The sequence below is a fragment of the Chrysemys picta genome, chromosome 4 (assembly GCF_011386835.1).
Source record: "Chrysemys picta bellii isolate R12L10 chromosome 4, ASM1138683v2, whole genome shotgun sequence".
NCBI lineage: Eukaryota > Metazoa > Chordata > Testudines > Emydidae > Chrysemys > Chrysemys picta.
In genome coordinates this window covers 135,011,049-135,033,298 of record NC_088794.1, presented here as the reverse complement: position 1 = coordinate 135,033,298, position 22,250 = coordinate 135,011,049, and the positions used below count along the sequence as shown (strand labels likewise).

Sequence of the window (22,250 nt, the reverse complement as noted above, 5' to 3'; positions counted from 1 at the left end):
AGAAGGCTCTCATTCCGAAAAATTTGATAAGTCCTTTCCTTCCCGCCTCACCCAAGCCCCCGTCCCAGTTTCATCCCCTAACTGTGTAGTTGCTAATAAAAGATAAGTTTCTGTTAATTACTGTTTCCATCGTGTTCTTTTAGGGGAGACTGTGTTTGAAGGGGGTTGGTAATTGGAGAGGACAGTCACCTTTACCAGGGTACAGACACAGAGGCAGGTTCAGCAGACGGTCACACACACATTGCAGTCACTAGGCACCCTGGTCAGTCTGGGAGGTGGTTTTCATGTTCTGTGGTGGTGGTGGGGGGGGCATGTGACTTTGTGGCAGGGGAGGGCGGATAGAGATCTTATGCAGCGGTCCTTATCCTGGATCACAGAGCCACGCAGCAGGGGATCTGTAACTGTCCTCCCCTGCCACAAAGTCTCACAGCCTCCACACACAGAGTCCCTAAAAGGAGGGGTGGCAGGCTCCGTTGAAACAACCAGTCCACCACTGCGGACCACTCTAGGAGCAGAAGCCTGTCATTCCTCGAGTTTAGAAGTGTTCTTTCCATCACTATGCCTGCTCCGCACCACAGTCTGCGTCCCAGTTTCAACACTTTACCGCGAAATCGGTAATAAAGAAAACGGTGTTCATTAACAAAGTTCCATTTATTTTCTTTTTAAACATGTGTTGGAAGGTGGGGGACAGGGTGAACGGGGTATGTAGCTGGAGAGGATAGTCAACAGTAAGTGGGTAAAGAAACGGGGGCAGGTTCAGCTTCTCTTTAAACAAACTTAATAGTCACAGGTTACCCTGCTCACTGAGGAACCTAGCTTTCAAAGCCTCCCGGATGCACAGAGCGTCCCGCTGGGCTCTTCTAATCGCACGGCTGTCTGGCTGGGTGTAATCAGCAGCCAGGCTATTCACTTCAACCTCCCACCCCGCCATAAAGGTCTCCCCCTTGCTTTCTCAGAGATTATGGAGCACACAGCAAGCTGCAATAATAATGGGGATATTGGTTTCACTGAGATCAGAGCGAGTCAGTAAGCTTCTCCATCTCCCCTTGAGACATCCAAAAGCACACTCCACCACCATTCTGCACTTGCTCAGACGGTAGTTGAAGAGTTCTTTTTCAGTGTCCAGGGCGCCTGTATAGGGCTTCATGAGTCAGGGCATTAGCGGGTAGGCTGGGTCCCCGAGGATCACTATAGGCATCTCCACATCCCCAAGAGTTATTTTCTGGTCCAGGAAGTAAATACCTTCCTGCAGCCGTCTAAACAGACCAGAGTTCCTGAAAACACGAGCGTCATGAATCTTGCCCGGCCATCCTACGTTGATGTTTGTAAAACGTCCCCTATGGTCCACCAGTGCTTGCAGCACCATTGAAAAGTAGCCCTTTCAGTTAATGTACTGGCTGGCCTGGTGGTCCAGTCCCAGGATAGGGATGTGAGTTCCATCTATAGCCCCACCGCAGTTTGGGAATCCCATCGCAGTGAAGCCATCTATGATCACCTGCACATTTCCCAGGGTCACTACCTTTGACAGCAGTAGCTCAACGATTGCGTTGGCTACTTGCATCACAGCAACCCCCACGGTAGATTTGCCGACGCCAAAGTGATTCGTGACTTACCGGTAGCTGTCTGGCATTGCAAGCTTCCAGAGGGCTATGGCCACTCGCTTCTGGACAGTCAGGGCTGCTCGCATCCGGGGGTCCTTGCGCTTCAGGGCAGGGGACAGCAACTCACAAAGTTCCAGGAAAGTTCCCTTCCGCATACGAAAGTTTCATGGCCACTGTGATTCATCCCAGACCTGCAGCACTATGCGGTCCCACAAGTCCGTGCTTGTTTCCCGGGCCCAGAATCGCTGTTCCACAGCATCAACATGACCCATTGCCACCATGATGTTCACGGCGCGGGGTCCCGTGCTTTGTGAGAGGTCTGTGCCACTCTCAGACTTCATGTCCTCACCGCGCTGCCGAAGCCTCCTTGCCCGATTTCTCAGCTTCTGCCTCTGGAAAAGGTGGATGATAAGGTGCGAGGTGTTGACAATGGCCATAACTGCAGCAATGGTCGCAGCGGGCTCCATGCTCACAATGCTGTCACTCACCAGAAAAGTGCGCGAACTGATTGCCCACCGGCGCTTTCAGGGAGGGAGGGCGGTAGTGATGGTTGGATTATGAAAGTTACCCAAAACCACCCTCGACACACTTTTTTTCCCCAGCAGGCATTGAGGGCTCTAGCCAGAATTCCAATGGGCAGCGGGGACTGCGGGAACTGTGGGATAGCTGCCCACAGTGCACTGCTTCCAGTGTCAACACTTGCCCCGTTAGTGTGGATTCACAAAGTCGAATTACTGTCCTTAGTGTGGATACACACGTTCGACTTCGTAATATCGATTCCACATATTTGATTTAAGTACAATCGAACTACTCTCGTAGTGTAGACATACCCATAGAATATCAGGGTTGGAAGGGATCTCAGGAGGTCATCTAGTCCAACCCCCTGCTCAAGCAGGACCAATCCCCAGACAGATTTTTACCCCAGTTCCCTAAATCGCCCCCTCAAGAATTGAACTCACAACCCTGGATTTAGCAGGCCAATGCTCAAACTACTGAGCTATCCCTCCCCCTGTTAGATAACAGGAGGTCTGAGTTGCAGCAGGCCAGGGGGAAATCGGAGAGTTATGTGTCAGGCAGGGTCAGGTTACCAGGAGATCGGCAGTAAGACCAGCTTTTGCAGGGGAAGCTGTCCTAAGCAGGGAGAACAGGACAATTTCCTGTTCTTGTGCTTGATTTAAATAGAAGCTGAACCAATCCGGACCCCCAGTGTTCTGCCAGTCAGCTCCCACGACTGGGGTCCTCTGTCAGAGTTCAGCACTATTCTGACAACTGTTAGCAGGTCATTGGGTGGCAGGTTGGAACTTACTAGCTCTAAAGAGCCCTCTAGAGCAGGGTTCAAGTGCCATGGTCCCTGTCAGCTGAGGGCCTGTAGCTGTCCGGGGTAGCCAACCCCCAGAGGGAAATAGCAACCTGCTTCTGTACCACTAATGAATTCCTCAGTTGAGTTTTCTGGCAGCCGAGGCTTGGTGCAAGCTCCTCATGTAGATCCACGAAGCTCTATTTCCTCATACAGAGGTTCTGGAGCCACTGCTGATCATCCTAAGTCTGAAGAACAATGTGAGCCCACCAGATTGCACTAGTTCTCCTGCACCAGCAGTGATGGTAAACCCAAGGCTATTCCATGGCAATAGCAGCATTCCTCATGTCTGTCCAGTCTGCCATGAATGAATAGTCCTCATCCCCCAGGTCCAGCTGCCTTCGACATCTCAGAAAATGCTCCTGAAATACAATCCAGCATCTCGCCGTGCTCATACTTCACTCCACAAACATTGTACCTGCAAGAAAGATCAGGATCAGCTCATTCAATGGATTCATGGCTGTGACCCAGTTTTGAATGGACAGAAGTGAGGAGAGACCTGATCTGGAAGAGTCACTGGCCAACATGAAGGTGGGGAAAGACTCTCTTCTGCACAGGAGTCCAGAAAGAACAGGAATGTGCTACCAACAACACGCCAGAAACCAGTTCCTAGGGAGGTTCCATCTGACACAAAGAACTCTGGGATATGCCCCCTGAAACCATAGCCCCAGAATTGCATATCTGGAGTAGCAGTGTGGATGCAGTACACAGAGTTCTATGCATGACCAGTACAGCAAATGTGGACTCTTGGGGTGGGTTTGCCTAGCTTGCGACTGCATGGACACAATCCACAATAGGGGCATGCACACCAGTGTAGACTTACCTATAGAGAGATGTGGCCGGAGGGCTAAGTCACTGGACCGACCACCAAAGTCCGTACGAGGAGGGTCAGACAGAGGGGCTGCAATGCTGGGTCTTGCCATGAGGAGGCACTCTAGGATGATTACTCTATGTTATTGTGACTATAGTAAGCAGCAAAAGACAATTCTTTGGAGCTGGATGCTTACAATACATGTTTCGATACAAATAATTGCAAACACTCCACTCATAATGAAAGAGACATTACAAACAACAAGAAGGCAGTAGGCCAGGGAATAACTACTAATGAGGCTGAATCAGTGTCACTAGTTTGAACACTGTTAAATGTACTGTGAATTCTTGGTGTGCTCTGTAATATCTTATGTGGTATGTGGAATCCCCAAGAGAAAAACTGGGCCAGGGCTTTGTCAACAGCTAACTTGAATGATCCTGGGATTATATGACAGGGTTGCCTGTAATAGGAGGGGACTGGACTTGATGACCCAGGAGGTTACTTTCAGTCCTATATCCTGCCTACCTTATGGAAATGAAGCAACTGTGAGACTTAAGTATGTGGATACAGTGATGCCTACAATGTAATATTTAGACCTACCATGAGTGATCACAGTATCTTTTCACTTGAATCCTCCTGCCTTGGCTGGGGGTGCTTTCCATGTTGCATTTCACCACTGTTGTGGCATATCTGATTGGAGACAAAATCAGAAACCTTCTCTGAGAGCTTAGCAAGAGTTCTGCTGCAAGATTAGTAACTTCTCTTCATTGAATGTGTAAGGGGACAGTACCCCTCACACTGCCCCCTTCAATCCAGAAATCTTCTGAAATGGATCGCTGGCTTTAAGAAGTACAATTGTCTCAATGTGCAGTGGGAGAGGGCGGCAGTAATGGCAGGTGGATGTGCAAGCGTCAGCACAATGCTGTGATGTCCATTATGTGAATACACTTCTAGAGGAAATACATCCAGTTTGTTTGTATCAGTTAAATTAGGTTGTTGAGATTTCTAGGTTCTAAAAATTGAATGAATTGTATTTATTATTGGTATTGGAGGAACCCCACTCATTGTCCAGGACCCCGTTGTGTTAAGCACTGTACAAACAGATATATTTTTCTCTGAAGGTTTCAAAACTGCAACCATGGGAGAGAAAGCAAAAGGTTGTTATATTTGTAAGCATTGCATCTTTATTTTCTCCAGACTTCACATTTGGCATTTACACAGGCACTCTCCTCCAGCTGTGATCTCATCACATATTCTAAGACAAGTGGGCTTGGTTAGTAATGCATGGAAGTCTTCCAGGGAAAACCCTAACCAGGGTTGGTTAGTAGTGTATGGAAGGGAAAATCCCACTGGGGCTATGGATTCAATAGTTGAAGTCAGTGGGGCTTTTACCATTGATGATTGTGGATGAGACTTAAACCCTAAGGCCCCCCTGATCTTCTGTGCACAATAAAATTCCCATGGACCATTTCAGAGAAAGCAGTAGCTGTAATGTCCTGACCAGATAACAGTCACTTCATTCTGCCTCCCTAAAACTCTCACTGATCAGTCAGTTTGTTAAAATGTTCTTCTTTTCCCGCCCTGCCCTCTTGTGCAGTGTTGCTACGTTCCATCCCAGAGGGAGTCAAATTGCAGTGACGGGTGAGGTGATTCACATACATGGACCCATGCCAGCACCCATGCAAATTGTTCCAGTAACTCCAAAGGAGTACAGAGGCCGTTCTTAAATCATCTCTGCCTGCAATAGCATTACCACAGTATTGGTAGCATTCCCTATCGTAAGCACGGGCAATACGGTGCCATTATTGTAGCATTAACTAGTCATCAAAGGCAAAATGTGAGCAGTTGTAAAGGTGACCACTGGACTCGCGTGCATTCGTAGCTACTTGCGTAAGAAAGGGCTTGCTGGAATAGGCTTTGTTTATAAGGCTTATAGCACGAATGTCTCTCAAAACAATTACTCTATTTCCTTTAGCAAAAAGTCCTGGTGCTGGGAAGCTGTTGGGAAACTCCCAGGCTATTTTTGGCTCCTGCGATGCCCATTCACAAATTTGCAGTGAATAAATTAGCTGAGCTGGGGCTAGGAGGCTAAGGGAGGAATTTACAAGCGGCAACAGTGAATATAAACTTACCTACCGAGCGCTGTGATAATTTCTTAAACAGGAAGGGCAAAAAATAGTAGTTGTCATTTGTAGCTGCCTGAGAATAACTCTATGAAGCTGTAACTTACTACAGCTGGTTTTGCTCATAGCCAGCAGGCAGCTGTTCCATTAGGCTCGGTGTTGTCTTTGTCCTAGGTGCTTAATCAAGCAAAAACATGCACCTGCTCAAATTAACCTATCCAGTACTCCCACAAGCAAAAGGGGCTTCTTAATGGTAATCCAGTAAAAGAAATGTGCAACCGTGGGCTTGTTTAAATAGGAAATGGTTCACAAGAGAGACTGTCAGAGGACACAGAAAATACTGCTCAGGCTCAGGGCCGGCTCCAGGCACCAGCTTACCAAGCAGGTGCTTGGGGCGGCCATACCAGAGAGGGGCGGCACCTCCGGCTCTTCCGCGGCAATTTGGCTGGTAGTGGGTCCCTCACTCCCGCTCGGAGCGAAGGACCTCCTGCCGAAGTGCCGCAGATCGCGATAGCGGCTTTTTTGTTTGTTTGTTTGTTTTTTGTTTTGCGAGTGGGGGGGTGCGGCAAAAACCCTGGAGCCGGCCCTGCTCAGGCTGAATGCATGGCTGGGCCCAAGTGCGGTGGAAATGCTCCATTTCTGCTCTGAAGGGGGAGGCAGGCAACAGATGAACTGCCAGCTCAGCTCTGTGTTCTGTGGGGCAGAGCTCTGCACCATCGATTCAAAACATCACATGCTGTGCGCTGTAATGATCCAGTCAATAGCAGAAGTGTGATTCCTACATCTATCACATCTGATCTGTACGAGCTGTTATCTGCATCACCCAGAGGCCACATGCGGGGGTGACTTTGGTGTATTGCATAACTTCAGTGAGATTGCTCTAGACATGAGTAAACAGCCATTATTTACCTGGTCTCAGTGTAGTAGTGAGGCTTCCTCAGTTACAGACCTAGGGCCCAGCTCTGTTGCTCAGGGGGTTAGAGCAGTGGTCTTGGACTGCAGGGGTCGCAGATTCAAATTTCACAGGGGTCTAGGTAGCAGTCTCTGACTCAGACTCTCCTCGCTGGTAGCTCATCTCTCCTCATGTGTCCCCCCCAACCCCAGATTTCTGCCTACCATTTAGCAACAGCTTTATAAGAGGTTTTCAAACTGTAGGGCGCACCTCCCTATGGGGGCACGGAGGAACTTTTGGGTGGGGGGAAGCAGCAATGCCAGGCAGCTCAGGCCAGCCCTGCCTGGCAGGGTTCAGGAAGGGAGCACCACCTCCACCCCCTGACTCACCTCAGCAGGCCACCCAGCCTGTCTGGATTGGGGGTGGGGGGTGCAACCAAAAGGGTGGTTTTCAAACTTTTTGAGTTGACCCCCCTCCCTTTGAGTTACAATTTTTGGTTGCACCTCCCCCTCACCCTCCTCCTCACACACATCCCAGACAGGCTGAGTGCCCTGCTGAGGTGAATCAGGGGATGGAGGTGGCACTCCCTCCCCGAGCTGCCTGGCGTCACCGCTCACTGTCCTCCCCAAACATTCCTCTGCACCCCGGTAGGGGGACGCATCCCACTGTTTGAAAACCTAGTAGATCCAGAGGTGATGCATGGGGCAGTCACATGCCCACCTAGAACCTTTACATTGTGACCCCACTCTATCAACAGCTACACATCGCCTCTGGCACCATCAAACAGTGCTGCAGCTGAGGGCCTGGGGGGCTGTCTCAGTAGAGCATAGGTACAGACTAATAGTTGAGAATCCAGTTGTGTTTAAAGAGCAATTTGCAATTTGACAAGCTTTAAAGTGATTGAGGCTCTTTGGGCCCAACCAGCCTGTGTGTAAGCAGTGCAATTACTCTAAAGTCAATGGAATTGTGCCTGCTTATTACAGGGCTGAAGTTGGCTCCACGGATCTTGCTGTGCAGAACAGAAGAGTGAATTCATCTGAAAGTAACCAAAGGAATAATGGCACTTGAAACCATGCACTTCATGGAAAAGAGCTTCATGCACAATGCCGCAAAAGCTGAAAATTCAAGTGGTTCCAGGCACGAGATCCAAGGGAGCTATTGAAATCCTAGGTTTCTGGAACTAGTGTTCAGAAAGACATCGCTCCGCGTGGGGTTTCTCAGTGGGGGCAGAGTCAAGTGAAGGGTTGGGCCATTGGCTACATCAGCGATAGAAGGAGCATGGATTAAGCAGAACAAATAGCATCTCTGAATGCCTCCCCTTTCCCCTACAGTGATCTCTGCACCTCACCCCACAGTGCACAACCATTCTGCTCCCCTCACAGTCATCAAAGGTCAAAGAAAAATCACCCTCCTCAGCTTGGTGTTTCTCAACATCTTCCTGCTGGGTTAAATGAGTCACAAAGTGAGAACTTTCCAAATAATGGCTCCTTCGGGAGGTCGTGGAGTGGAGTAACTCTAGATTGACTATAAATCCAGCACATTCTTTCTGAAATATTCATTCCTTTTCATACAACTCTGTTAATACATTACATGTGTCGGTCCTCTGGAGTGACTTTATGTCGGAACATGTGAGTTGCTACTACTAACCAGGTATTCAGTGAGAACATACACAATCTGGAGATAGTCTTGAGATGCCAACAGGTAATTCATTCATGGTCTCTCTCTGGTGGTATAAAATTCTGAGGACCCATTCAGTTATAGGGAGTCTCATAAGGAAAGCCTGTGTATTGCATTCTTGCAGAGCAATCAATGTGTTCTAAAAAGAGCGGATTGCTGGGATATTCATGTGTGAAAGTTCCACATTCTTTGTGGCAAAGGCACTTATCCACTGACATTTTTGGCCATCCAAATCCCCAATGAACCCCTGAAGTATAATCCCATAATTACACATTATCCACTGAATGCCCAACAAATGGCATAATGTTATGCTTATAGCACAGCCTCCTCATATTGAAAGGCAAATAGATTCCAAGATGTGAGATCCCCTTAATGCACCCAATGAGCCATGCAGAATGCCATGTTCAGTTGCTCGAGATATCAGTTTTTTAAATCCGATTACATGGGTTACAATAGAACAAGAGCAAACTGAATGCACTATTTGAGCTAAGCCTGAGACTGAGCGCTAAAATCCCAAATTTAAATCCCTTTCCTGTCACTGATGCACTGTGTGGCCTTAGACAAGTCACTTAACCACCATGTCTGAGTTTCATCCTTTATGGAATGGGGTCAGTTCTGTTGATCTTCCTCATGGGTGATGGGAGGGTTGGTTAGTTGTGTTTGTATGGTGCCCTGAAGATTCCAAGTGCTGTATAAAGGATAGGTAGGTGTTAGCAGCAGCAGGTTCAACATATTGTTGTCGCATCAGATTCACTAACTCATTTTCATATGGCCATCGGATTCGTGTAGTCAACAATCTCATCTGATTCACTCATCCTGCAATTCGATCCATGCAGATGGAAGATGATTTAAAATCGCTGCTGTTCAAGTTTGCAGCTGACACAATGATTGGTGGGATAGTCCATAATGAAGACAGGTTACTGTTAGAACAATTTGAATCTCCTGATATTACAGAGTGTACTACCTTTTACAGGCGAGCCGGGTGCTGCAGTGAGAACCACCTTCATATTATCAAGGAGCCTTCCTGCTCCAATCAAGAGCTGCTCTATTTAAAGCAGGAAGCTGAGGTGATGGGGCATAGCGACCAGGAGCAGCACAGCTGGTGATCTCTGGCCCAGCTCCCTGCGGGTTGGGTTTATGCAGAGACTTTTGTTTTGAAATTTAAGTTTTGAATAATCCAAACCTAGACTCTGAGGTAAGAACCTTTAAATTGTTGTTCAAGTTCTCCTTTAAGGGTAGACATGTTAATTAGAGTGTTTGGTTTCTCCAGGCTGGAAGCTGAGTTGTGGTAAGAGGTGCCCAGGGAACCTGGGCTGCTGGGGGATCCCTGGACCCTCGATCTACCCTGGGTGGTGTGCGCTACGGGACAGGGACATGGGCTGGGGGCTGCTCTTGGGCACCCTAGGCCTCCGCCCACGGCAGGCGGAGGGTCTGTGGTGCCTTGCAGTTGCCAGGGATCCCTGGATGGCTCTTATCACAGCCTAGGGTGACCATACATCCTGTTTTGGCAAAACAGTCCCTTTTTTAACGTTTTTGGCAAAACTGGGCATTTGTCCCGTTTGCTCTTGCCAACTGATCATCAATTGGCAAGAGCAAACAGGAAAAATGCCCAGTTTTGCCAAAAAAGGGCTCGGGGAGGAGGTGAGCGGTGGGACTCAGGGGGTTGAGTGGTGGGGTTCAGATGAGGCCCGCATGGGCGAGGAGAGGAGCTTAGTGTGACATTATCTGATTAGAATATGATCATGCAAATCATTGTTGCTACCACTGTTATATAATTACAACTAATTTTATACAAAGTGTGTTAAGTAAGGTGTCAATAGAAAGGGTTAAGTGGCTCACAGGCTAAATGACCCAGAATCAACCTTTAGAGACATGTTAGAAAAGTATGTGAATGGTCATTAGGGCCATTCCATGATAGATAGACTAGAACTTTGAAATGCAAACCTGTAGTGTTAGAGAATTGGAAGTGATACTAATTGTATGTGTTTACTTGTATCTTGTTAGATGTTAGCCATGTAAACAGACAGTTCCTGTCTGTTACTATAGCTATTAAGTATAGCAGAGATATCAAAAGGACATCTTAACATTTAAATGAACTGTAAACATAGTGGTATCACTGTATTCTTTCTTTGAAATGTGTAGCAAGTCACCTACGAATGGTGGAAAACAGGCAACTGCCTTGTGTTAATCCCTGTAGCTAACTACCGGTGCTACTTAGGAAATAGGTCTATTTCAAAGTCTCCTTGATTACCTATTGTTTGTTTAAGGACTCTGAGCTGTCAAAAGAAGACCTGGAACTGTATAAAAACCCTTTAGTCCTGATCCTTTTTATTTCAGAATTGCTTGATGCTTCATGCAGGGGAAGCTTAAGTCATAACACTGAGATCTTCAGTCCTATCTGGATCACCCTGAATATGGACATTGGATTATAAACTATGGACTAATTCTGCAACTACAAAGCTCACCATCTCTACTATGAATCTGATCTCAAGTCTGTATGCATATTGATCTTTTAACCAATCTTTTAACTCTCTCTTCTTTTTTAATAAATTTTAGTTTAGTTAATAAGAATTGGCTGTAAGCATGTATTTGGGTAAAATCTGGAATATTCATTAACCTGGGGGGTAATGTGTCCGGTCCTTTGGGATTGGTAGAACTTTCTTATATGATGAATAATATTTTCAATAATTCTCATCATATTTGACTTGGGTGTCTGGGTGGAGCCTAAGGCTGGGATGCTTTAAGGCAGTGGTCACCAACTGGTCCATCGTGATCGACTGGTCAATCCTAGAGGATCTCCCAGTCCATCATGATCTCCGGTGGCTCAACGGGGCTGTTGCTAAGACAGGCTCCCTGCCTGCGCTGGCCCCACGCCACACCTGGAAGCGGCCAGCGTGGCCCCAGGGGTGGGCGGGTAGGGGTCTCCCTCTGCACACTGCTCCTGCCTGCAAGCACCACCCCTGCATCTCCCATTGGCCGGGAATGGGGAGCTCTGGCCAATGGGAGCTGCGGGGGCAATGCTTGCAGAGAGGGGCAGTGTGCGGAGCCATGTGCAGCCCGCCCCCCCCCCACAGGGACCACAGGGGTGCATTGGCCCCTTCAGGGAGCGGTGTGGGCCCGGGGTAGGCAGGGAGCCTGCCTTAGCGGCAGCCATGCTGCCCCAACAACCAGGAGCCACCATTGGTAAGTGCTGCCTGGCGGGAGGCCGCAGCCCAACCCACAGCCCTGAGCCCCCTCCCGGAGTTAGCACCCCAAACCCCCTCCTGTACCCCGAATCCCCTTCTGTACCCCAAACTCCAGTCCTGACTCCCCTCCCAGAGCCAGCACCCCATGCCCCCTCCTGCACCCAAACTCCCTACCCTAGCCCAGTGAAAGTGAGTGAGGGTGGGGGAGAATGAGTGATGGAGATGGGGGGGGATGGAGTGAGTGGGGCAGGGCTTTGGGAAAGGGGAGGAGCCTCAGAGAAGGGTCAGGGTAGATCCTGGGTTGCTCTTAAATGCAAAAAGTGTTCTTGGGCATAAAAAGGTTGGAGACCACTGCTTTAAGGGAACAGTGTTGTTGGCTTCTGGGTAACCAGTAAGGTATTATAGAAGCTGTTTTGTGCTGATTTGGTAAATCTAAGCATTGGGCTATCCACCAACTTTGGGGATTGTCTACCCCATTCTTTGGAGTTCACCCTAATTGAGTAACTACTGCGTGGCTCCCCTGGGACTCCTGGTCACACTTGGGCAAGTGGCTTGGGCCAGCTCTGGTTCAGGGGTTGGGGGAATATGGTCACCCTACCACTACCCTACCACCCTACCACTGCTCTGGCTTCAGGCATGGCCTCAGGGGGAAGAGGAGGAGCAGGGCGGCAGGTCCCCAGGGGGAGCGGAAGAGGAGGAGCAGGGGGTGGGGCCACAGTTCCGGTGTTGGCAGCCCCTGCACTTCTATATAGGTTCTGGCATTCCGTGGGAGCCCCCAAATTGGTTGGGGCCTCTGGGCACGGGCCCCATGGGCCCATGCGTTTATCCACCACTGAACAAGATCCCGTAGCTGGAAATTTAAGAGAAGTTCTGTAACCTGTATATGAGGGGAGTTGGACTAGATGGTACATCTGGCCTTGCAATCTCTGAATCTATTAGTTCCTGTGTTCATTTCTTTCTTTCATGAGCCTTGGGGAGAGCATGATTGCCTACATTCCCCTCAACAGATTCCTAACACTTGTAGCTCTGTATCATAAAGATTATAATCTAATCTCATGCTTCAGTATTTAAACCAGTCATGTGCAGGAGCCAGGAAGAAATTCCCCCTCCCCCGATGCACTGTTGAAATCTGTTTTTTTTTTCCCCCCCATCTTCCTCTGGAGCATGAGAGATTGGTTACAGCTAGAAATAGGATACCAGCTGGGGCACACAGATGCTCTGTGGTCATACAGAAAATCCTCTGTTCTAGATGCTTGGCTGGTATGTCTTGTTCACATGTGCAGGGTCAAACTGATCACCAAACTTGGGGCTGGGAATTTTCCTCCAGATCACACTGGTAGGGACCTTTGTTTTGTTTCCCCCCCCCACCTTCCTCTGTGTCATGGGGTGTATATACTTGGTGCTGGCCCAGCAACCAAGGAGTTAAAGCAGGTACTGCTGGCCAGTGCTGAGTGGCAGCCTCACAGGAGCTGGGAGAATAAAAGAGCTGGGATACAGAGGGGCATGGTGTCTGCCAGAGGAGCAAACTGGCCAGAGAAGGAAACTTCTGGCCAGCCAGCTGCTGAGAAGCCATGCAGAGACAACACCATGAGAAGGGACAACTGGACCTACAAGCTAGAAAAGCCTACAACAACCAGGGGAGGTAGGAAGGAGATGAGGACACAGCGGGAGCTGATGAGGCCCAAATCTGCCTGTCTAGCTTAAGGGCCCTGATCTGGAGCCCAGTGGAGTAGGTTGGCCTGGGTTCCCCTTTCAGTTTCAGCTCCAGCCCCCTGAGAGACTTAAAAAGTGAAGTATCAGAGGGGTAGCCGTGTTAATCTGGATCTGTAAAAAGCAACAGAGGGTCCTGTGGCACCTTTAAGACTAACAGATGTATTGGAGCCTAAGCTTTCGTGGGTGAATGCCCACTTCGTCAGACGCATGTAATGGAAATTTCCAGAGGCAGGTATAAATATGCAGGCAAGAATCAGTATGGAGATATTTATACCTGCCTCTGCAAATTTCCATTTCATGCGTCTGACGAAGTGGGCATTCACCCATGAAAGCTTAGGCTCCAATACATCTGTTAGTCTTAAAGGTGCCACAGGACCCTCTGTTGCTTTTTAAAAAGTGAAGGGGTTTTCAGAGCACCAGGACCAGCTGCCCCTGCCTAGCACAAGGGGAAAACCCCAAGCAAGAGGAACTCCCTGGCTAATGGGGGTTCTGTTGCACTGACACACTACCTCACACTCCACAACAAGTGGCACAGATCATCTGTGAGGATCTGGATGCATCTCACCTAATCAATTCCCTGCCATTGCAGGGCCTCCACATTGGTGGCACCTCAGTCTCAGCTGTTTGCTGCCTGTGGCACACCACAGCTTAGGGTGAAGATTATGTCATAGAAATTTCTGTCAGTTTCAGCTGAGGAATAAGGAGAGATGGACACAGCTAATCAATCAAGGAGCCCCGGGAGGGGCGATCCGTTTATTTCAATTGGGTTTGAGCTCATAAGTCAGCAAGAACAAAGAAAACACTTACGCCAAAGCATTATATGCAGTTGCTTATGATAGTCTATCGCTCTCTGATTGGCCAAAATTTGCCATCATTACCATACATAATTAGCAAACTACATGTATCTGCCCCTCTTATGACCCCTTCTATTTGCCCCCTTCTCCTTGCTTATTTTGCAAACTAAGTGGTTAGCTATCTACATGATGCAGGCACAGAAAGGTCCATTGTCTCCAGGTTTGGAGTTTGGCTACATTTCCTCTTGAAGGAACTTCCTGACACCTATAGCTGACCCTGCATTTTGTCCTTCTTTCTCCCATGTGTACGTGACAAATTTGCCCCCTGGCAATTAAGTAGAATAATTTTATATCAATTTAAAATACTTTAGTTTAACTGAGGTCATCTGGTTTGCCATAGGGATATTTGGGCGACATTTAATGACTTGTGATATGCCCATCAGCCCCCTATATGATCTAATTGTTCCCCTTCAGCCTGAGACAATGGACCTCTAATGCACTCAATGGCAGCCCACCTGCACAGATCCAGTTGTACAATCAGGGTCTAGTAATGGTGCCAGAAACACTTCTGTGTCAAGCCCTGGTGTACTTGTTTCAAATATTAACTGGGATTGGGCGGGAGCAGGAACTTGCAAATGATAATTTTGGTTCACTCATTGGCTTCCTCTACATCCCCCAAGCAAGCCACTTAATTTACTTATTTCCTCATCTGTTAATAAGAGATTACTTGACTCACACAGGTGTGCTGAGGGTTGGTTAATATTTAATAGTAGCTGGCAGATGGAAAGCACAGTAAGTGGCCTTTTTCCCCATAGTCCTATAACCTTGTATGGTGTAATAATACTTAGCCCTGCCGGTGGGCACCCTTTCAAAACCTGCTAACTTTGTTTTAGACAAATAAGAAACTCAGTATTTACTAGATTTGAGGTATTTCCCCTGCTAACTATAAGGAAGTATAGGGAATATAGCAAAAGCTGAGGTAATCTTACTTGTCTGAGGCAAAGTTAAAGGGTGACCAATACAAGTGTTAACTATTGGTTGGTGTCATTGTTTCTATTCTGTAAATCATTACAGAACTGGCAAAAAGATGGACATAGAAGAATTGTGTGTTTACATTTTATTGACTCCATGAAACTGAATACAGGATTGTGACCAACATATGTGACTTCAAGATTTTGCTTTTCAGCTAATGCAGGCTAGAGAGTGGTGTGTGGTGTTTGTTTGTTTTTAAAAATAAACTGAAAGAAGAAAAAAGTCAGGTTAAAAAAACAGTATAGAAAATCAATCATCTGACCTATCAAATAAAAAATATATTAACACCATGGGGTTCTGATGACATTAAAGTGCTTACCCTACAATCTGGTGTGGTCATGATGTCAGCAGCATGTCTGGACTATATATCCCCTAAATCCCAGCATAGACTATGTCTGTGTATAAATTTAAAACTCAGCTGTGTATGCACCTCCATAATATGCATTTATTAGATAGTTTATTCCCAACTCTACCTGCTTGCTGTGTGGTATTGTAAAAATCACTAGATTTCTCTCCTCATACATTCCCATCTGTAAAATGGGTGTAATAGATTATTTATCTACCTCACAATGGAGTTGAGAAGCTTAATGTTGTTAGTGATTTGGGATGCTTCAATGAAAGGCACTGCCTGATGAAATACAAAGAATTGCTGGCCACTGCTATTATTCTAAGTAACTTAGTATGGAATGTTAGTAAAGACAAACTACAATCTAGAATACAGAAACCGGCCATCAGTGCTGATGAAGGGGGGAGAAAAGGTGAGCTCAGGGGTCCCCCAAATCATCTAACATCTGAGTAAATAAAGTGAAATGGGAGGGTGTGGGACCCATGATGTACGGGGCCCCCAAATTTCTCTCAAAGGGTCTGCAGACCATCATTTTCACAGCATTTCCCTGATTTTGTGCACCATTGTAACAAGACCATTTCATCTGTCTTGAATAAATGCAGGTTATTCCAGTCATGTCCTTGGGGAATAATTAACACTTGGTTGAGAATCAAGCTCCTTACTTGAAACGTCAGTGCCCCCAAACTAGATCTTTCTCTATATTTTACAGATATTTAGTCTTGCTGTGGAACATGAATGGAAAGCGGGAGGGGCTTGATTTGACCAGATTGCTAAACTTTATCTCTAACACTTCCTCTAATGCCAGGAGTTTAGTTTGTCCTTTTCTGTAATCAAACCATGTATCTATTGGCAGTTAAGAGCCTCTTAGGGATCAGTTTGTACTTTCTCAAATCATCTCTATAGAACGGGCAAAAAATAATCACAGGTGGGATGGTAAAGCTTGGCCAGAATTTTATCCCTTCTTTTTAATTTTTTTTCAATATATTTGATCAACTTCATATAAACTTACACTAGATCGGATACAACACAAACTTGGGAAAAGAGCAGAATCCTAAAGCTCTGGCTTACTGAGAGTAATAACGTAACTCTGAGATCACCCCTGCCTGCCTTAAATCTGCACGTGCTCACATTGAAGCCAGTTGGAGTAAAGCAAGCAGGATGTGGCCCTTACTGACTATGTTATCAGCCCTCAAATCAAGGCATCATAGCATAGGTATGGACTGGCTTAGAAACCAACCCAATCCACCAGAGCGCATAGACTTTCAGAGGCAGCTCGCAAAACACTCAGCAGGCAGGAGCTGGTTCTGAATCTGCAGACCAAGTTTCTAATCCTTAAGAAAAGGATTGGAGTGCATCCAGCAGTAATGCAGGCAGTTTGCCCCTCTTCCGAAAACTAATACAAGTGTCGCCCAGTCTGCCCTTGTGGGTTAGTGGTAGACAATGCATTTTTCAGCCAGCAAACACAGCAAGTCACCAGTTTAATGGTGCTCTGCTACTTACTACCCAAGAGTGAGATACTTACTAAGGCTACATCTACACTACGGGGGGGGTCGATTTAAGATACGCAAATTCAGCTACGTGAATAGCGTAGCTGAATTCCACGTATCGCAGCCGACTTACCCCGCTGTGAGGACGGCGGCAAAATTGACCTCTGCGGCTTCCCGTCGACGGCGCTTACTCCCACCTCCGCTGGTGGAGTAAGAGCGTCGATTCGGGGATCGATTGTCGCGTCCTGACGGGACGCGATAAATCGATCCCCGAGAGGTCGATTTCTACCCGCTGATTCAGGCGGGTAGTGTAGACCCAGCCTAATACACACATCATTAGTCCTTGCTTTCACTGTCCTTGCAAATGAAGTGTTTTCCCAATAAAACCAGGCCGATTCACTAACATTCAAATGCATAAATAGCTCTTCACTCAAGAGCCCCTGGCCTTGTCATCTCCTCATTCAAATCCTGCCTCAAGATTTGCTTCTTTGCAAAGCTGATCAACACTCACCCACAGCTGTCAAATGCCCTCGCCACCCTGATATTACATGGGTGAGAGCTTTCCTCAATTTCCACCTGCTTCTGTTGGTACCAGGCTGGCTTGGATTTTTCCTGGAAGCTTAACAGGTGAAAAGGCCCAGAGCAGCAACTGTCTATAGTGGCGCCTTGTATAGTTCTAAGCACATAATCACAAAGCCTAGAAACAGGATTGCACCTCTAGGTATTGAAAAATCATGTCTCGTCCAGAAAATCATGAGACTGAAATTAGTAAATAAACAAGGGGGTGCTTTTCATTTGCCTTTTGGTTTTTGAGGCTCTAGGGTGCATTCGGGTCATGTTTTGAACTCCAAGCTCTCCTCTGCAGCCAGCAAGGCTAGAAAATGAAAGCTGAGATTCCCGTGTGAACCCAGGCCTCAGAAGCTGGAGCTTTAAGAAAAACAAAATCTTGCAAGATTTGTGATAAAATCACAAGACTTGGTGTGATAAATGGGGATGGGGGAAGGTAGTTCCCTTTTATGGACACCCAGCCAGTCAGTAGCGATAGAATCCTCCTTGACAGTTGTACCCAGGGGCGGCTCTATGGTTTTTGCCACTCCAAGCACGGCAGTCAGGCAGCTTTTGGCGGCGCGCCTGTGGGCGGTCCGCTGGTCACGCGGATTCGGCGGCGCGCCTGCAGGAGGTCCGCCGCTGCTGCGCCATCGGCGTCCCCGAAGCCGCGGGACCAGCGGACCTCCCGCAGGTGCGCCACCAAAAGCCGCCTGCCTGCCACCCTCACAGCAACTGGCAGGCCGCCCCCAATGGCTTCCCGGCCCAGGCACGCGCTTGCTGCGCTGGTGCCTGGAGCTACCCCTGGTTGTACCCTAATTGCCTTAACTGTAAAGGGTTTAGAGAAGCTTAACCTGAGTTGGCACCTGACCAGGGGAACCAATAGGGAGGCTGTACCCTTTCAAATTGGAAAAAACTGCTGGGTGTGGGAGGTTTTGTCTTTGTCTCTTGGCCTGGAGAGAGGGGAAGGCAGCAACAAGCTGTAAGCTTTAAGCCAGGTATGGGAAATCATCAGCATCATACCTAGAAACTCCTCATTTGGAACCCCAGATATGTAAGTAGCACAGGAAAAGTTAAGACAGATGCGATTAGGAACCTTTTTGGTTATTTTGGTTTGTGGGTTCCTCTGTGCTAACCCAAGATGCTTTTGTTTAGCTTGTAACTTTTAAGCTGAACCCCAAGAAAGTTATTTTCAGTGTTGAATCCCTAAAGCCTGAGTTTTCAGATTTGGGGTGGGGGGGTGGGAAGGTCTAAGGGGACCAGACATCCCGATTTTTATCATGACCATCCTGATATTAGGGGCTTTGTCTTATATAAGCAACTATACTGCACCCTCCCCCGCCCCAAAAGTGTCCCAATTTTCACACTTGCTATCTGGCCACCCGTGGGGGTCGAGTAAGTTGGGTGAGGCTGCCCAGGGTGTCAATGAAAAGCTGACAGGCTCAGTGATGAGACTCAGAGGGGGAGGTTAGCTTCAAGTGTGCATGCAGGCTGCCTTCCAGACCAGGGGCAAGAGCTCTGCATTTAGGCTTGGCTTTGCCTTTTGAACCCAAAGTACTTAGCCACCTGGTGTCTAATCAACACTGTCCTGTTTTGCAAAGGCTGTCCTGTGTCACTGCAGACATCTGCTACTTGCACAGCTCCCAAGAGGGAAAGGCCAAGGGCATTGGCCCTGCTGAAGGAGCCATAGTGAGAAAGATGCGCTGACGCCAGAGACCCGGTCTTGGAGTAGTGGACCCTGGAGCAAAGCAGAGGCCTGGGGCATATCACTGAGGGGGATAGAAAGGTTAGAGGCAAAGCGACAATAAGTTCCTTTTGTGTAAACTCTATACCCATAATCTGGATGTAACGGGTCAGATCCTCCACTGGTATAAATCTGTTTAAGTCAATAGCACTCCACTGATTTATACCAGCGGAGGATCTGGTCCAATGTTGCTGCTGGCATCTGCCTTGCATTTGCATTCTGAACACTGCTGGCAGATTGTCATGGATTTTTCAGGAAGAACAGGGATGGAGGGAACACACAGTAAAACGCCCACCTTCTCCTCCGATATGTCAATAGTTCTGTGCTGCCGTGGCTTTGCCATGTGAGTGCCATGGGCCATCGCTAGCTCCCTGCGCACAGTCTGAGTGTAAATGGGCTGTGCGCCATGACCCACTACTCAAGACTTCACATCCTTGTCTTGCTCCTTGACGCTTCACAGGGCTGTAGTCCTGTAGATCCTTCCAGGATTGTGGAAGGATCCCTCCTGTTCAGAGGTAGCTAAGATTCAGGGGCAGATTCAAGTAGCCCTACATTCAACAGTCATCTTGGAATCTCCATCCTTCCCACCCTGTAGTAGATGGAGTTTCCCACAACACAACTTAGCACCATTGTGACGGTACAGTCTATATGGTTTTATAAAAACATAAGTGAATATAATGTAACTGGAATATGCTTCATGCAAAAGATCTCTTGTAAGGTATCATTACAAGGCTTATAATCTACTGAGTGTGATCATCCTATTGGTATAAATGTACCACTCTTGTATCTGAAACTAGAAATTTAAAATATAACTCTGAGGGCCTATTGTAATTATGCAAAGTGTGGGCCATTAATGGTGGTTTGGAATCTTGATGACTCCCATTAACCAGGACCATTGTCCGCAGATGGCTGTGTTTTACCTGTGAGTCTTCCTGTATACTTGTGTGCTGGCAAGTGGGTAATGAAGTCTTGTAGTGACATGTGATCATGTCACCTGAACTGGAATCCATCTTTAACCTGGTGCTTTTCCAGTGGGGGGGGGGGGGGTGGAAACCCAGAGGGACAAAGGGTTCCCGCCTTATGCAAAAGCAGGGCCGGTGCAACCACTAGGCAAACTAGGCAGCTGCCTAGGGCGCCAAGTGGTTGGGGGGCGGACAAAAGTGTGCTCCGGGGCGGCGGTGGAATGGAGGTGAACTAGGGCAGGGGGGCACAGGGAGGGCTGCCTGCAGCAAGTAAGGGGAGGTGGCACACAGGGGAACTGCTCCCCGCCCCAGCTTACCTCTGCTCTACCTCCTCCCCGAGCACGCCGTCCCGCTCTGCTTCTCTCCCTCCCAGGCTTGCGGCGCCAAACAGCTGATTGGCGCTGCAAGCCTGGGAGGTGGGAGAAGTGGAGCAGCGACGGCATGCTTGGGGAGGAGGCGGAGCAGAGGTGAGCTGGGGTGGGGAGCTGCCGCCCGGCTCCTCGGGCTGGGGGAGCTGCCGCGGGCGGGGGTGCCTCAGGTTGGAGGGGGGAGCTGCCGCAGGGCTCGGGGAAGGGGCGGAGCAGAGGTGAGCTGGGGTGGGGAGCTGCTGCACGGCTCCCCAGGCCAGAGGTGGGGGGAGCTGCCACCTGATGTGCCAAGACTACCTCTGCTCTTATTTTCCCGGCCAGCTCAGGACTCCAGCACCCTGTCTTGCTGAGCCAGACACTCCCGTCTGCTCCAACACAGACCCAGGGTTTGAATTACTTGCTCCACAGCTGCAGGTTTACCTGAAAACAGCTCACAGAAGTTAGTTGGGTTAGACTCTCAGTGGGGTCTAAACCCAAATAAATCCGTTTTACCCTGTATAAAGCTTATGCAGGCTAAACTCATAAATTGTTCACCCTCTATAACACTGATAGAGAGATATGCACAGTTGTTTGCTCCCCCAGGTATTAATACATACTCTGAGTTAATTAATAAATAAAAAGTGATTTTATTAAATACAGAAAGTAGGATTTAAGTGGTTCCAAGTAGTAACAGACAGAACAAAGTAAGTCACTAAGCAAATAAAATAAAATGCACAAATTTATGTCTAATCAAACTGAATACAGATAATCTCACCCTCAGAGATGCTTCAGTAAATTTTTTCCTCAGACTGGACCCCTTCCAGGCCTGGGCACAATTCTTTCCCCTGGTACAGCTCTTGTTCCAGCTCAGGTTGTAGCTAGAGGATTCCTCACGATGGCTCCTCTCCCTCTTTGTTCTCTTCCACCCCTTTATATATCTTTTGCATAAAGCGGGAATCCTTTGTCTCTCTCTGGGTTTCCACCCCCCCCTTCCTGGAAAAGCATCAGATTAAAGATGGATTGCAGTTCATGTGATATGATCACATGTCACTATACGACCCCAAGCCTTCATTCCTTCCAGCCTGACTCACAGGAAGGCTTGCTTGCAAACAGAGCCCCAGTCAATTGTCATGGTTGATGGGAGCCATTAAGATTCCAAACCACCATTAATGGCCCACACTTTGCATAATTACAATAGGCCCTCACAGTTATATTTCATATTTCTAGTCCCAGCTAGGAGAGTGGTACAGTTATACAAATAGGATTACCACACTCTGTAGATTATAAGCTTTGTAATGATACCTTACAAGAGATCCTTTGCATGAAGCATATTCCAGTTACATTATATTCATTCATTACCATATTTTTATAAAACCACATAGACTGCACAATGTCACACTGCCCTCATTAGGGCCTGCAGCTGGGCTCCCTGCTAAGGGTCTTGACCCATACACCTAGGGTGACCAGACGTCCCGATATTATTGGGACAGTCCCGATTTTAGGGGACTTGTCCCTTGTCCCGACCAATGTAAGGTCGGGACGCCTGGTCACCCTCTATGAGGGGGACGGCGGCAAGCTGGCGCCGCTGGCGCCACTCACCTTCCCTCCCTGGGCCCTGGGGCAGCACGCAGTG

At 48.0% G+C, this 22,250-nt stretch overlaps 1 long non-coding RNA gene across 2 annotated transcripts; it reads right to left on the bottom strand.

Moving 5' to 3' along the window:
- Positions 1-650: 650 nt before the first annotated feature.
- On the bottom strand, positions 651-21,834 carry LOC135983206 (uncharacterized). 2 transcript variants are annotated; one of them, XR_010600769.1, is made up of 3 exons: positions 21,393-21,834; positions 4,370-4,459; positions 651-3,376 (listed from the first exon to the last, which is right to left on the bottom strand). It is a non-coding gene; the product is annotated as an uncharacterized LOC135983206 (long non-coding RNA). The 2 variants fall into 2 exon arrangements; XR_010600770.1 differs by lacking the exon at positions 651-3,376 and adding an exon at positions 3,711-3,892.
- Positions 21,835-22,250: the final 416 nt, after the last annotated feature.